The sequence below is a fragment of the Moschus berezovskii genome, chromosome 20, assembly GCF_049115385.1.
Source record: "Moschus berezovskii isolate FMDL1 chromosome 20, NW_MosBer_1.0, whole genome shotgun sequence".
NCBI lineage: Eukaryota > Metazoa > Chordata > Mammalia > Artiodactyla > Moschidae > Moschus > Moschus berezovskii.
This window is the reverse complement of record NC_142479.1, coordinates 16,322,971-16,338,397: the sequence shown is the minus strand read 5'-3', so window position 1 is coordinate 16,338,397 and position 15,427 is coordinate 16,322,971. Positions and strand designations below refer to the sequence as shown.

At 39.9% G+C, this 15,427-nt stretch overlaps 1 pseudogene; it reads right to left on the bottom strand.

The window, feature by feature from the left end:
• Positions 1–699: 699 nt before the first annotated feature.
• Positions 700–5,452, bottom strand: LOC129536288 (large ribosomal subunit protein uL30-like; annotated as a pseudogene).
• Between the last annotated feature and the right edge of the window lie 9,975 nt (positions 5,453–15,427).

The window sequence follows — 15,427 nt, the reverse complement described above, 5'->3', positions numbered from 1 at the left end:
AAGGTTTTATTATACGCTGTAAGCTGGACTTAACTCTAAACTCTTTTAGTTTCTCCAAATATCTGACTGCTGCTGCTGCTGCTGCTAAGTCACTTCAGTCGTGTCCAACTCTGTGCGACCCCATAGACAGCATCCCACCAGGCTCCCCCGTCTGACTACAAATCTTTAAACTAACATTTCCATTTTTCTTCCACTCATCTGATTTGAAATCAGTAAGAACAAATATTACCCTTAAATCTTCTTAGAAAGGATCATGCCAGGTTCTCCTCACCGCCCAGATGGCAGCCAGACTTCAGAGACTCTAGCCTTACATGCACATCTCACAATAAAGAAGAGTCCATCTGACACCTCGTTCTATACAAGCCACCGAAATGTCTGAATCCAACCAACCAGAAATTGAAGTAGATATCAGTTGAGGGAGACAGCTTTCTTAAGATGATTGGAACAGACCTGCGTATCTTTTTCCTTAACCTCTTCTTTTTATTGGAAAAACAATGCAAATATCCACATTTCCAATCTATTGTAAAAGTGGAGAACTTATCTATTTGTTGGGTTTTCCAGCACAAATTTCTATCTGTTCATTTCAATGGTGACTCTTTAGTCCATACTGTAATAATTCTTTTCACTTGTCAAAAGTGCCACTGCTAATTTCATTTGATGTCTCCTTGACAGCAGCTATAGAGTAAGACTTGAAGCATCTCATTGGTTCATGGCCACATTCAATGAGAACTTCCAGGAGGCATACGTGACTCTAAGCTTGCTTCCATATGGAAAGTCCTCCTCCTTTGGGTTGGAAAAAAGTGCTAATGAATGCTTGATCAGAAATCTCTCTCTAACATTAGCAGAGCTGGCTGGTTCCACAGCCAAGGCAATAGCAACCGAGTGGTGATCATTTGACTCATTGGCTAAAGTATTGGCTTGACCAAAATATTTGTTCAGGTAACTAGCATCTTATGGAAAAATTTGAATGATTTTTTTTGCCAGACTAATTTGGGACAATCACATAGTCCTCAGTTATCTACTTGTTGAACAAAGAGGCATTTATGAAATGACAAATACTACCTTCTGCACAAGGATAAATGCCATTGGAGAGATTTAAAACTCAATTACACAAAATCAGGAAACAAGCCCATTGGTTACAACAAATTTCACCTGATGACATCTGATCTTTTCACCTATTTAGCTGGTCACTCTCAGATTTGGGTTCCTGCTTAAAAATCATCATACAAACTGAACTTGTCATATTGTTTTTAACTCTGTTTTGCGTAACCATTTTTAACTTTTTTTTTTTTAGTTTCTTTTTTTTTAATTTTTATTTTTTTTAAATGTATTTATTTTAATTGGAGGCTAATTACTTTACATTGTTGTATTGGTTTTGTCATACATTGACATGAATCTGCCCTGGGTGTACATGCGTTCCCCATCCTGAACCCCTATCCCTTTGCCCCTTAAATTTTTATAAAAAGGATGACCCTAACAGGGTGATGCTGGCTCAGCACTTCGCGATATCTCCAGTGCTTATGATCTTGATAAGGTATAGACTTAAATGAGAAATACCTGAACTTAACAATGCTATAAAATTTGTTCTTATGTGCAAAGATGAGTAAGACTATTCTAGCAACTAGTAGAGGGCCATCATATCATGCAGACTTGATACTTGCTTTGGGATTAAGTTGCTGTTCAAAACAGTAATTAGAAAACAAGGTATTTAATTTTTTCAGTTATAAAATGCTTCCCAGTTTAGGAGCAAATGACAAAAGTATCTTCATTTTTACATTTATTCTATGTTTCTCAGAGAATAAATGAGAAAACTTTAATAGGAAAAAATAATTAAAATACACCATTTTTCAAATTTACATGTACTGCATTCTTTCCCTCAGACTTAGTTATTTCATGGTTTTTATGGATAATGCAAGAAGTACTGCCATATTAAATAACAATTTAAAGTTAGGCTTTTTGAGACACAAATCAGCCACTGAAATAATTTTAAGCCATGTATGGGTAGTGAATGGATTACCCAATACTCCAAAACACTTTCAGAGGAGACTGGGAAGCTGGAAAGATGACTTTGAATATATTCTCTGACAAGTTGTCTCTGAGCTGAAATAGGACAATTTACTGCTTACATGCAAAGCAACTTAAGAAGCAAACAGAACAGAGGCATCATCTTCTATAAAGAAAGAAGACAATTTATTTCCTGAAAAATAAGCAGAGGGACAAACTACCAGACTACTTCCAGGCATTTTGCAATTCAGAGAATGGCTGTAGTTGGTTTATAATGAGTTTTTCAGGGAAGCAATGTGGAGCTACCCTCTGGAACTTTGCAATATTAGTCTAGCCCTCAAACAGCTTTAAAAATGATAAATCTTTGTCCCTGAAATAGCATCTTTTATGTTTAATTTATTTTCTTTAGCTTGAACAAAGCCTCCCTATTTATTTTTCGTGGCCCCAGGGGTTAACAATTTATTTTTTTCAGCCTCAAGAAGGTCACTTTCATTTATTTTCCACAGATCAGGGAGGAAACTTTTAGATGCAGATCAAGTGATAGCACTGCCCATATAAGCTAAGGGATAGAGCAAGCATGGAAGTTTCTTCCTCTGTCCTTGTTATGCATTTTTCTGCCTCTGACAGCACACATCAGGTTTAATTGTGTGTGGTGATGTAGGAAGCCGCGGTTACAGATTCCTGTGACAATGTAATAAATTGCCGCTTGTTTTGAAGACTCCACAGTGGTGTGTTAGGCCCAGCTCGTGCTGTCTCATGAAAGTTGATTTGTGAACCTCTTCCCAACACCGGTGATATTTTGTTAGGTAGCTTGAAATTGACCACAGTGGAGGCATTGATACCAAAGAAATTGGCAAATGTCACAAATCAGGCCTTTTGCTTCTTTTTTTTCTCAATTTGAAAGCAATCACTGTTTATCAACTGACCATATTACAAAAGTGATCATGGTAGATACCTTAGTTGGTAGGTACCCTTCAGCCTGTTGATCTAGTCTTCCCTGTTGCCAGCATCTCCACCTTCTATAAAATGCATGGTCTTTTTCTTCATTCCACCTCATGGAGAAGGTAACTTGAAGGGCCACAGATAGTTGTTTTTAAAAATGTTTTCCAACAGTATAGATCTCATGAGTCAAATCCTCCATGTAGATGATACTATATTAGTCAAGAGATCGTGCAATCAAGACATTATTCTTCAGGGCAGTTTGCTTCTTGTTGATTTTGCCATAACCATGCTTGTAGACCCAGAGAAGGCAATGGCAAGCCACTCCACTACTCTTGCCTAGAAAATCCCATGGATGGAGGAGCCTGGTAGGCTGCAGTCCGTGGGGTCGCTAAGGGTCGGACATGACTGAGCGACTTCACTTTCGCTTTTCAGTTTCACACATTGGAGAAGGAAATGGCAACCCACTCCAGTGTTCTTGCTTGGAGAATCCCAGGGACGGGGGAGCCTGGTGGGCTTCCGTCTATGGGGTTACACAGAGTCGGACACGACTGAAGTGACTTAACAGTAGCAGCATGCTTGTAGACCAGTTCGTTTACAGACTTCAGATTTGGTAACGTTGTTGCTGTTGTTCAGCTGCTCAGTCCTTTCTGACTCTTTGTGATCCCATGAACTGCAGCACTCCAGTCTTCCTTGTCCTTCACTATCTTCCAAATTTTTCTCAAACTCATGCCCATTGAGTTGGTGATGCCGTCCAACCATCTCATCCTCTGTCATCTCCTTCTCCTCCCGCCTTCAATCTTTCCCAGAATCAGAGTCTTTTCTAATGAGTCAGCTCTTCTCATCAGGTGACCAAAGTATTGGAGCTACAGTTTCAGCATCAGTCTTTCCAATGAATATTCAGGGTTGATTCAGGTTACCTGTATGGTTCCATAATTCTCAGTAGGTTAACTGAAGCCTTGCTGAGCTTCGCAAAGGAGTCATTGAAGATCTGACAGAGGCAAAGAAGCTGCAACACCTTTCAAAAATTTGGGTTCATACCAACTGATACCTCTGATCTTGATGACAAATGCCAATTTGGGTTCGGTGGGTACATACAAATTGCTGGCTTTTCGCACTATCCGAGCCATTCAAATTTCATTTCTATACATCTCCCTGTATTCTTTGTGGTGGTGCTTAACTTTTTCAGAGAGAAGCTTCCTCTCTGCCTTTTGAAGCATCTTCTGGGCAAACTTCTTTCTTAGGCATTTGATCTTAAGCTCTGCCAAATTTTTTAGCTTTTTCTTGAGGGTTTCTGGCATAGCATGAAGCTTCTTTTTCTTCTCTTCTGCACCTTTCCAAGTTGCAACCCAGAAAGAGGGGTATTTTGCTTCTTTCAGTTCAGGTCAGTTCAGTCGCTCAGTCGTGTCCGACTCTTTGCGACCCCTTGAACCACAGCACGCCAGGCCTCCCTGTCCATCACCAACTCCCGGAGTTCACTCAAACTCATGTCCATCGAGTCAGTGATGCCATCCAGCCATCTCATTCTCTGTCGTCCCCGTCTTGTTCTACCCCCAATCCCTCCCAGCATCAGACTCTTTTCCAGTGAGTCAACTCATCGCATGAGGTGGCCAAAGTATTGGAGTTTCAGCTTTAGCATAAGTCCTTCCAATGAACACCCAGGACTGATCTCCTTCAGAATGGACTGGTTGGATTTCCTTGCAGTCCAAGGGACTCTCAAGAGTCTTCTCCAACACCACAGTTCAAAAGCATCAATTCTTCGGCAATCAGCTTTCTTCACAGTCCAACTCTCACATCCATACATGACCACGGGAAAAACCATAGCCTTGACTAGATGGACCTTTATTGTCAAAGTAATGTCTCTGCTTTTTAATATGCTATCTAGGCTGGTCATAACTTTCCTTCTAAGGAGTAAGCGTCTTTAAATTTCATGGCTGCAATCAGCATCCGAAGTGATTTTGGAGCCCCCAAAAATAAAGTCTGACACTGTTTCTACTGTTTCCCCATCTATTTCCCATGAAGTGATGGGACCAGAAGCTATGATCTTCGTTTTCTGAATTTCGAGCTTCAAGCCAACCTTTTCACTCTCCTCTTTCACTTTCATCAAAATGCCTTTGAGTTCCTCTTCACTTTCTGCCATAAGGGTGGTGTCATCTGCATGTCTGAGGTTATTGATATTTCTCCCAGCAATCTTGATTCCAGCTTGTTCTTCTTCCAGCCCAGCGTTCCTCATGATGTACTCTGCATAGAAGTTAAATAAACAGGGTGACAATATACAACCTTGGCGTACTCCTTTTCCTATTTGGAACCAGTCTGTTGTTCCATGTCCAGTTCTAACTGTTGCTTCCTGACCTGCATACAGGTTTCTCAAGAGGCAGGTCAGGTGGTCTGGTATTCCCATCTCTTTCAGAATGTTCCACAGTTTATTGTGATCCACACAGTCAAAGGCTTGGGCATAGTCAATGAAGCAGAAATAGATGTTTTTCTGGAACTCTCTTGCTTTCTCCATGATCCAGCGGATATTGGCAATTTGATGTCTGGTGCCTCTGCCTTTTCTAAAACCTGCTTGAACATCTGGAAGTTCATGGTTCACATATTGCTGAAGTCTAGCTTGGAGAATTTTGAGCATGACTTTACTCGTGTGTGAGCTGAGTGCAATTGTGCAGTAGTTTGAGCATTCTTTGGCATTGCCTTTCTTTGGGATTGGAATGAAGACTGACATTTTCCAGTCCTGTGGCCATTGCTGAGTTTTCCAAATTTGCTGGCATATTGAGTGCAGCACTTTCACAGCATCATCTTTCAGGATTTGAAATAGCTCAATTGGAATTCCATCACCTCCACTAGCTTTGTTCATAGTGATGCTCTCTAAGGCCCATTTGACTTCACATTCCAAGATGTCTGGTTCCAGGTGAGTGATCACGCCATCATGATTATCTTTGTCGTGAAGATGTTTTTGGAAGGTTCTTCTGTGTATTCTTGCCACCTCTTCTTAATATCTTCTGCTTCTGTTAGTTCCATACCATTTCTGTCCTTTATCGAGCCCATCTTTGCATGAAATGTTCCCTTGATGTCTCTAATTTTCTTGAAAAAATCTCTTGTTTTTCCTATTCTGTTGTTTTCCTCTATTTCTTTGCATTGATCGCTGAGGAAAGCTTTCTTATCTCTCCTTGCTATTCTTTGGAACTCTGCATCAGATGCTTATATCTTTCCTTTCCTCCTTTGCTTTTCGCCTCTCTTTTCACAGCTATTTGTACTGCCTCCTCAGACAGCCATTTTGCTTTTTTGCATTTCTTTTCCATGGGGATGGTCTTGGTCCCTGTTTCCTGTACAATGTCACGAACCTCCGTCCAGAGTTAATTAGGCACTCTATCTATCAGATCTAGACCCTTAAATCTATTTCTTACTTCCACTGTATAATCATAAGGGATTTTATTTAGGTCATATGTGAATGGTCTAATGGTTTTCCCTACTTTCTTCAATTTAAGTCTGAATTTGGCAATAAGGAGTTCATGATGTGAGTCACAGTCACTCCTGGTCTTGTTTTTGCTAACTGTATAGAGCTTCTCCATCTTTGGCTTCTTTAGAGAGCTAGTATTAAACATGTTCCAACACACTCTCTCTAAGTGTGTGTGTATCTGTGTATGTATCAAATGTAATTGAACAACTTTACTGTTTCTGTATGTAGAAAGATTAAAGTCATAACTGCATGGAAATTTTGTCTTCTCCTTCAGTTCCCTTGGGTCTTTAACTGCTCAACTTTATATTTGTTTTTAGTTTCTACACTTAAAGAACTTTTGAATATTAGGTATTAAAAATCCACATTTCTTTAGCATAGTCTCTCCAAACATCCATTCAATACGGAATCCCTGTGCATGCATGCTAAGTCACTTCAGTCTTGTCTGACTCTTTATGACCCTGTGGACTGTAGCCCTCCAGGCTCCTCTGTCCTTGGGATTCTCCAGGCAAGAATCCTGGAGTGGGTTGCCGTGCGCCCCTCCAGGGGATCTTCCCGACCCAGGGATCCAACCCATGTCTCTAGTCTCCTGCATTGTCAGGCAGGTTCTTTACCACTATCACCACTTGGGAAGCCCCACAGAGTTCCTGAATCAATCTATTTTCTTATTCTACTATCTCCCATCTTATCTTCTTAATAGCCAGTCTCTAACTTTCACTGCAGCCTCAGACAGAAAGATAAAACCTTCTGAGACTGACAAACAGTATTTGTACTTTTGGCTAAAACATAATAGTTTAAAGCATGTTCCTTGGGGAAAAATGAAAATAAATGCCGAATGTCCAAACATTAATGTTTGCCTTGAAAATATATCTAGAATCCGAACTAGCACATTTAGAGGAGAGAGATCAAGCTTGGTAAACCACTTACAACCATGTCACATGAGAGAAAGTTGAATGAAAGAAAATATAATTCAGATGATGTTGTAGATGCCAACCCAAAGTCCTTCCAACCACAAAATGCTAGATATGAGACACTCAACCAAAAATTGTATAGTCTATGCTCAGAACTGGGAACAATAGCTTGGAAGTTTATCTATATTTTCTAAACAGAGATTTTTATATTATTTAATTGTTGCCAAATATTAGCAAAGAAAATATTACTTAAAAATAAAGCCATCTTTTTAATATTGTTAAATTGAGTGGGAATGGATTCTGATATAAAAAGTAAATATGACCCTATGTTGATAAGAGTTTTGGTGGATGTATACCTTCATTTACGGTTGGTGAAAGATGAAATTCAGAAATATTTTGGTAATACATCTCTAAATTTAAATATCAGTAAACTTTCAGACTTTTTTCTATGGATTTTAAACTGTATGTGTGTGTGTTGGGGGGAGCTGACATGCATGAAGATTTATAGATAGGGTGTTGATAAAGCATTTTTCATCAAAGGTTAGAGTAATATAGGTTTTCAAAAATAGACAGCCATCTCAATAATGATATAGTTATTTGAACTTGACCAACTTCAGTCCTTCTGCGCCTATTTTGTATTTGTAAAATGAGTAAAATATAAGTAGTTGAAGTTCATATAATGCTGATTGTATGCAGTCACTGCTCTAAGTGTGTTACATTTATTAGCTCAGTTGCTACTCACAAAACTCGAAGGTGGGTGCTTTTATTATCTGAGTATCTACAAAATGAGTGACTTGTCTATACTGACACAGCCAGTAAGTGGCATAACCAGGTTCTTAACCCAAATTACTGGCTCTATCTCCAGTCTGTGTTTTGTAACTTTCCCTATGTACCTCACAGAACTGGAAGAGTCATATGAGATAAGAATATAGACTGCCAAACATTTGCTAAATGCTCAATAATATTAATGTATGGCAAAACCAACCAATATAATATTGTAAAGTAATTAGCCTCCAATAAAAAAATAAAAAAGCATTTACCTATGAATTCTGAAAAAAAAAACAGAGCTAATAAAAACTAGTTGAACTTGGTCAAGTCTAAAGAGATAGATCAGTGGCAAAGCAACTGCAAATGGGATTTGAGTAAATTGGAAAATTCTTCCAGGAAATGTGTAATTTAAACAGGTAGGTAAATAGCCCCAGTAAAGCACTTCTGGACAGATTTGGAATTGTCTTAGAGTTTCTGTAAAGGCTTGTAATATAGAACTTTTGAGCACTAGAAAGTAAGAACAGAAATTCCTAGAGTACCTGAAGGAGTAAACAATTGTAAGAAATACCACAGGTAGTTGAAAAGTGCTGTATTGCTGAGATAGAAGGGCTTGAATGTCTATGAAGAGTGACACTGCAGTCCGGAGGCTGTCCACTGGGCGGGAAGGCAGGACACTAATAATTAATTCAAGGTACAAGAAGTTCCAGGGCCAACCTGGGAAATCAGGTATCAAAGACTGGCTCTTGCCTTGGAACTTCTTGTGCCTTGAATTAATTATTAGTGTCCTGCCTTCCCGCCCAGTGGGTAGCTTGAGTTACAAGCTGGAATCAAGATAGGTGGGAGAAACTTCAGGTCTCAGATATGGGGATGATACTACTCTGATGGCAGAAAGAGAAGAGGAACTAAAGAGCCTCTTGATGAGGGTGAAGGAGGAAAGTGAAAGAGCGGACTTAAAACTAAATTTTAAAAAACTAAGATCATGGCATCTGGCCCCATTACTTACTTCATGGCAAATAGAATAGCAGAATGTGGAAGTAGTGACAGATTTCCTCTTCTTGGGCTCTAAAATCACTGCAGACGGTGACTGCAACCGTGAAATCAGAAGCCTTTTGCCAGGAAACTATGACAAACCTAGACAGTGCACTGAAAAGCAGAGACATTGCTGACAAAGGTCCATATTGTCAAAGCAAGTGAGAGTTGTGAGAGCCATATAGCCAAGGGGTACAGTTGTGAGAGCTGGACTATAAAGAAGGTGGAGCACTGAAAAATTGATGCCTTCAAACCATGGTGCTGGAGAAGACTTCTGAGAGTCCCTTGGACAGCAAAGAGATCAAATTAATCAATCTTAAGGTAAATCAACCCTGAATACTCATTGCAAGGACTGATGCTAAAGTTGAAACTCCAGTATTTTGGTCATCTGATGTGAAGAGCTGTCTCACTGGAAAACTCCCTCATGCTGGAAAGGATTGACGGCAGTGTTCGAGGATGAGATGGCTGCGTGGCATCACTGATGTCATGGACATGAAGTTGGGCAAACTTTGGGAGATGGTGATAGACTTTAAGGCCTGGTGTTCTAAAGTCCATGCAGTCGCAAAGAGTCAGACATATCTGGGTGACTGAACAAACAACAAACAAAATGCCCATCAGTTCAGTTCAGTCGCTCAGTCATGACCGACTCTTTGCAACCCCATGAATCACAGCACCACAGGCCTCCCTGTCCATCACCAACTCCCGGAGTTCACTCAAACTCATGTCCATTGAGTCGGTGATGCCATCCAGCCAGCTCATTTTCTGTCATCCCCTTCTCCTCTCACCCCCAATCCTTCCCAGCATCAGAGTCTTTCCCAGTGAGTCAACTCTTTGCATGAGGTGGCCAAAGTATTGCAGTTTCAGCTTTAGCATCAGTCCTTCCAACGAATACCCAGGATTGATCTCCTTTAGAATGGACTGGTTGGATCTCCTTGCAGTCCCAGGGTCTCTCAGGAGTCTTCTCCAGCACCACAGTTCAAGGGGTAAAATATGCCAAGCTAATAACATTGCCAAGGAATTCTACTTTTTTTTTTGACCATGCCACAAGGTTTGTGGGATCTTAGTTCCTTGACCATAAATCAAACCCAAGTCCATAGCAATGAAAACCTGCATTGTAACCACTAGACTACCAGGAGACTCCCTACCAAGTCATTCTTGATTGATGTTTTGCTAATTTGAATTCTGAAGTTGTTGTAATGAACACTTGACCAACATTGTTCAACTTGTATCTAATAGGAACTTCTCAAATTATTTATGTATTATGTTTCTTGGGTGTGCTCAAACAAAATATACATAGATTTCACTGTGGGTAATTAATATGTTCTTTGAACTTATCATTGCCACAGGGGGAGGAAGGGATAGTCAGGGAGTTGGGGGTGGACATGTACACATTACTATATTTAAAATGTACAACTAATAAGATCCTTCTGTATAGTATGGGAAATCTGCTCAATGTCATGTGGGAGCCTGGATGGCAGGGGAGTTTGGGGGAGAATGGATACATGTACATGTGTGGTTGAGTCTCTTTGCTGCTTACCTGAAAGTATCACAACACTGTTAATTGACTATACTCCAATACAAAATAAAAAGTTAAAAAAGTATGTAGATATACATCTTCTTTAGTAATTCATCCAGTTCCACCATTAACCTAGCTTTATTCATGCCAAAATGTACCATTATACTTTGTATATGTTAATATATATATTTTTGCTATATTTTATTTTATTTATTTTAAAATACTTATTTATTTACTTATTTGGCTGCACCAGCTCTTAGTGGCACACACTTCCTTGCAGCACGTGGAATCTCTAGTCACAGCATGCAAACTCACAGTCGTGGATGTGGGATCTAATTCCCTGACTAGGGACCAAGCCTGCACGCCCTGCATTGGGAGCACGGAATCTTAGCCACTGGACCAGCAGGGAAGTCCTTATTTTTCTGTATTTTAAATTTAAACACATTTTGAATGCATGCTTGTTAATAAAGAAAATACAAAGACTTCTTCAGGTTTTATACCTGAAAATCCTTCTCCAGTGCCACCCATGTACTGGGTACCCAAAATTCAGTTCTGACTCACACACACTCTCTGGGACAATGAGTTTACATACTCATGCTTTAATATTTATATTTTAAAATATTTACTTAATAATATGCTTTCTATTAAAAATGATATAGGCACTTGAAAATTTCAAGTCAACAAGACTTAAATGTGTTATCTCATATGTCATTAGCAAATTGCCAGTAACTCCCAAACATATTAGTTTTGCTTCTAACTTCAATTATAAAAAAATCAGGATTTTTACTTTTTAAACTTGCTTTATGTCATCCTATTCTTTCAGGAGCCATATTTCTGATATAAACATGTGGTAATATATTCTATATGTTCTGAGTCAGATCTGAACACCATGTATTATGACTATACTCACTCATAATGCGTGCTCAGTCATGTCCAACTCTTTGTATCCCTTTGCACTGTAGCCCACCAGGCTCATTTGTCCACGCAAGAATACTGCAGTGGGTAGCAATTTCCTTTTCCATGGGATCTTCCCGACCTAGGGATCAACCCTGCATCTCCTGCATCCTCCACATTGAAGGTGGGTTCTTTACCTGCTGAGCCATCAGGGAAGCCCTATTATACTTAAACAATTCATTTTTTGTGCAACATTGATTTCTTGAACTATATCAATAAATCAACTTAGAAGCTTTTAAATAAAAAAAAAAAAAAAAGAAAATGGGTGGCAGAGTTTCAGGGTCCATTGTTTTTCTCCAGGAAAAGTTATATTTATAAATGTGCGTTAATTTTACCACTATTTCTGACCATATTTCTTCCCCTAAAGATGAAAAAAATTACTTTTGGAGAGCATTCTCTCTTCTTCCACTGTTTTTCACAATCACTTACTGTTACTTCACAGCCACACAGTAAGATCATTACCACTGCTTTTTATGTTTAACTTACCTCACTTCCCCCAAAGTATTTCATTTTAATAACTGCTAATTTCCTGCTGTTCATGGTCCCTTATATTTAGTTTATATGGGTATTTGCTAGCTTGCTTCAATAGGCCTTCTAGTCTGTGATGTAGTCATTGCTTTGGTATCTATGCTGGGTTGAAAAATAACCCTGAGTGCCCACCAAGCTGTCAGTTGCCAAATGACTTATCCTGATGGCATGGTTTGCATTTTGCATGCCAACTCCAACAGATGGTGATAGATGCCTGAGATTTTATTTATTTATTTATGTCAAGTGGATTGTTCGAAAGTTCACAGGGGTAGGGATATAGGGACATAGCTTTTATTGGGGTCTAGGAGATTAATCCTGGGTGTTCATTGGAAGGACTGATGCTAAAGCTGAAACTCCAATACTTTGGCCACCTCATGCGATGAGTTGACTCACTGGAAAAGACTCTGATACGGGGAGGGATTGGAGGTGGGAGGAGACAGGGATGACAGAAAATGCGATGGCTGGATGGCATCACCGACTTGATGGACATGAGTTTGAGTGAACTCCGGGAGTTGGTGATGGACAGGGAGGCCTGGCGTGCTGTGATTCATGGGGTTGCAAAGAGTCGGACACGACTAAGCAACTGAACTGAACTGAACTGAACTGATATTGCTTCAAGCCTAATGTAGAATTTTCTGCTTCAAAAAACTTTGCTATTAAATTAAATTAACTTTTAATTAAAGAGTCTCTTGTTGAAGATGAAAGAGGGGAGTGAAAAATCTGGCTTAAAGCTCAACATTAAAAAAAAACCTAAGATCATGGTATCCAGTCCCATCACTTCATGCAAATAGATGGGGAAAAATGGAAACGGTGACAGACTTTATTTTTTTGGGCTCCAAAATCACTGCAGATGGTGACTGCAGCCATGAAATTAAAAGACGCTTGCTTGCTCCTTGGAAGAAAAGCTTTGACAAACCTAGACAGCATATTAAAAAGCAGTGACATTAATTTGCCAACAAAGGTCTGTCTAGTCAAAGCTATGGTTTTTCCAGTAGTCATGTATGGATGTAAGAGTTGGGTTGTAAAGAAAGCTGAGCACTGAAGAACTGATGCTTTTGAACTATTATTTTAGAGAAGACTCTTGAGTCCCTTGGACAGCAAGGAGATCCAACCAGTCCATCCTAAAGGACATCAGTCCTGAGTATGCATTGGAAGGACTGATGCTGAAGCTGAATCTCTAATAATCTGGCTCCCTGTTGCAGAGAGCTGAGTCACTCAAAAAGACCCTGGTGCTGGAAAAGATTGAAGACAGGAGGAGAAGGGAATGACAGAGGACGAGATGGTTAGATGGCATCACCAACTCAATGGACATGAGTTTGAGTAAACTCCAGGAGATGGTGAAAGACAGGGAAGTTTGGCGTGCTGAAGTCCATGGGGTCAAAAAGAGTAGGGCGTGACTGAGCAGCTGAATAACAACAACACTGAGACACAGAAAATAATGCAATTGTAGTGTTTTTTACTATTATAGGAATGTATCAATTCCTACACGCAATTCTGTCAAATTAATATGCTATTTTGCTGTGTGTGCTCAGTTGCTTCTGTCACGTCTGACTCTCTGACCCTATGATCTATAGGCTGTGAGGCTACTCTGTCCATGGAATTCTCCAGAAAAGAATCTCCCCTGTATGCTCTTTTTCAGGGGATCTTCCCAACCCAGGGATTAAACACATATCTCCTGTGTCTCCCATACTGCAGGTGGATTCTTTACCCACTGAGCTACCTTGAAAACCCAAATATGCCATTAAATATAGTCTATTTAAAACTGTAGAATCTTCCTGGTGAGTTTTTCATTAATGTTTTGTAGTGACCATAATTCGGAGAAGGCAATGGCAAGCCACTCCAGTACTATTGCCTAGAAAATCCCATGGATGGAGGAGCCTGGTAGGCTGCAGTCCGTGGGGTCGCTAAGGGTCGGACACGACTGAGCGACTTCACTTTCACTTTTCACTTTCACACATTGGAGAAGGAAATGGCAACCCACTCCAGTGTTCTTGCCTGGAGAATCCCAGGGACGGGGGAGCCTGGTGGGCTTCCGTCTATGGGGTCACACAGAGTCGGACACGACTGAAGTGACTTAGCAGCAGCAGCAGCAGCAGCAGTGACCATAATTGTATATTGTCAATCTGCTTATTTAACTTATATGCAGAGCACATCATGAGAAATGCTGGGCTGGATAAAGCACAAGCTGGAATAAAGATTGCCGGGAGAAATATCAATAACCTCAGATATGCAGATGACACCACCCTTATGGCAGAAAGCAAAGAAGAACTAAAGAGCCTCCAGATGAAAGTTAAAGAGGAGAATGAAAAAGTTGGCTTAAAACTCAGCATTCAGAAAACTCAGATCATGGCATCGGGTCCCATCACTTCATGCAAATAGATAGGGAAACAGTGGAAACAGTGACAGATTTTATTTTTGGGGGGCTCCAAAATCACTGCAGATGGTGACTTCAGCCATGAAACTAAATGATGCTTGCTTCTTTGAAGAAAAGTTATGACCAACCTAGACAGCATATTAAAAAACAGAGACATTACTTTGCCAACAAATTTCCATCTAGTCAAAGCTATGGTAGTCATGTATGGATGTGAGAGTTGGACTATAGAGAAAGCTGAGCATTGAAGAATTGATGCTTTTGAACTGTGGTGCTGGAAAGGACTCTTGAGAGTCCCTTGGACTGCAAGGAGATCAAAGGAGTCAATCCTAAAGGAAATCAGTCCTGAATGTTCATTGGAAGGACTGATGCTGAAGCTAAAGCACCAATACTTTGGCCACCTGATGTGAAGAACTGACTCATGCTGGGAGAGATTGAAGGTGGGAAGAGAAGGGGATGACAGGGGATGAGATGGTTGGATGGCATCACTGATGTGATGGACATGAGCTTGAGTAAACTCCAGGAGTTGGTGATGGATAAGGAGGCCTGGCGTGCTGCAGTCCATGGGGTCGCAAAGAATCAGACATGACTGTGTGACTGAACTGAACTGAGTGACCATCACTAACTGTATTAATAGTTTTTTAAAATTTTCTTTTCTTTTTAAATTTTTGCTTACCTTTTGGCTTCTTTCACCCATTTCCCCCAACCCCCAACTTCACTTCTGGCAACCGCCATGTATTCTCTCTATCTATGAGCTTTTGTTTGTTTTCTTTAATTCCACAAATAAAAGAGAAAATATAGTATTTGTGTTTCTCTGTCTGACATTTCGTTTAGCATAGTGCTCTTGAGGTCCATCCATTTTGTTGCAAATGGCAAGTGTTCATTCTTTTTTATGTTTAAATAATATTCCAATATATTTAATATAAACTTCACATAAATTTCTTTATTCATCC